Source organism: Mustela putorius, unplaced genomic scaffold (assembly GCF_011764305.1).
Source record: "Mustela putorius furo isolate JIRA1106 unplaced genomic scaffold, ASM1176430v1.1 tig00003834_pilon_pilon_pilon, whole genome shotgun sequence".
Taxonomy (NCBI): Eukaryota; Metazoa; Chordata; class Mammalia; order Carnivora; family Mustelidae; genus Mustela; species Mustela putorius.
This window is the reverse complement of record NW_025421987.1, coordinates 113,797,815-113,799,741: the sequence shown is the minus strand read 5'-3', so window position 1 is coordinate 113,799,741 and position 1,927 is coordinate 113,797,815.

The following is a 1,927-nucleotide window of genomic DNA, read 5'->3' as shown; positions in this document are numbered from 1 at the left end:
GAGCAGAACAGCCATGGCTGGTCCGGGGGGGTGATTGCCCTTCCCATGACAGTAAGTTGAAGGTGTACAAATCCCAGAGTAGGTGAGTCAGACTTGAGTAATTCAAAATCCTTTCCATGAGGACCACAGAGAGAGTCTATATGCAGCAGACTGTTAAGAGACTCAAGGACTGCGCTGGGGTGGTGGGGAGGGAGGCTGTCAAAGGAGACAGACACTACCACATCAAGGGAATTTCAGTCAGAGAGGACCAGCAGAGGAAACTCCAAAGAACCGACCAGAGTGCCTATGAGAGAAAGTATCAGTTGTAAATGTCTGCTAAGCACAAAAAGGATATGAGCATCTTAAAACGGTACCACTCCTCTCTTCCAGCCCGGGGTCATAAACCAGTTAGCAAGCTGGAGGAAGAGGAGTAAGGAAAGAAAGAGGAGTTAACTTTAAATCAAGCTGGTTTCATATCGGGAGTGGATACACTAATTTCTCAGATGAGATTGTGACCAGAAGACGTTCAGTCACATGAGAAAGACCAGAAGAGTGAAGGAGCCTCTCTGGGTTTCTAAGGAGAAGCAAGGAGAGACTACCACCTGGGCAGGCTTAATGGGCATGTAGAAAGCAAACCTAAATTGTTTACGGTGATTTCATCCCATGAGTCCTAAATGCTCCATTTCTTTTTTAATCACTTTCTCAAAATGGCCAATAATCTTTAAAAGGCAATGTAATATGATGAGAAAGTGAAGGGATTTGGAAGCACAAGATACGAAATCAAATTCCGAATGCACACAGCTGAATAGTTGAGTGTCCTTGGCTGACTCATTGAGCCTCTCTGAACATCATTTTTTAAATCTATATATTTAAGAGGGTAGACTAGGTCATCTCTAAAATTCTTTCCTGCTGTTAATGCTATTTGTCTTAGTTTGGGTTCTCAAGAAACAGATCCTGAGACAAGGGTTGTAAGCAACCTGGGAATTCCAGGAAACTTAGTAGAGAAGCAGGAGAATAAGACAGGAAAGGAAGCCAATAAAGGGTATGTTTTCAAGCCAGTTACCACTGTGGGCCACAAGAGATCAATCCCACTGTGAAACCTAGGGAGGACATGTAGAATAGATTGGCACTGTCCTGTGGAAATTGTAGTTTTAAATATTTAAGTAGCTGAGTTTAAAAAAGGTAAAAAGAAACAGGCGAAATTAATTTTAATAATTTTTCAACCCACTAAATTCAAAATATTACATTTCAACATGCGAAAATTATTAATGAGATGTTAAAACTTTTCAAAAAGTCTTTGAAGTCAATTTTATACTGAGAGGAAACTTGACTTGGACATTAAATTTTCATCTTGATGTGTATTTAGTGTTTGTAAAATTATAGTTGGAAAAGTACACTCATACGGCCAGGCTTTTCCAAATATACTTAAAAGAGTTCCAATAACTGAAGAATATCCTTTTACTTAAAGTTACTTTAAACGAAATAAAATGTAAAATTCAGTTCTTCAGCCACACTAGCCACACCACACTATATGCTCAATAGCCACATGTAGCCAGCGGCTACTGCACTGGACACAGATGTCAAACATGTCTCAGACTGATTCTATATGAGGGGCAAAGAAGCTGGGGAGCTCACCCACCTCATGGACCGTCACTGGATAATGGATGTTTCTGGGGCCGTTGACAGCTGTGCTCAAAACTGAGCTTGCTTACCACCAGAACAAAGCTTCTTACAGAGAGGTGCAGGTGTTCACAGTAAGAAGCTTTCAGCACGTGGAAGTGAATGCGAAGGGGATGTGGGCAGAGCCCTGATGGTGTCAGCTGCACTGTATGACCTCCGTTTTGTCAGAGATTGTCATGTTTATCAAACCTCTTCTTGATCTCTTGGAAGAAGGTGGCAGATCCACTTTTTTGTTTCAAAGACCTCTCATGGTTAAATCTTTCCTTCC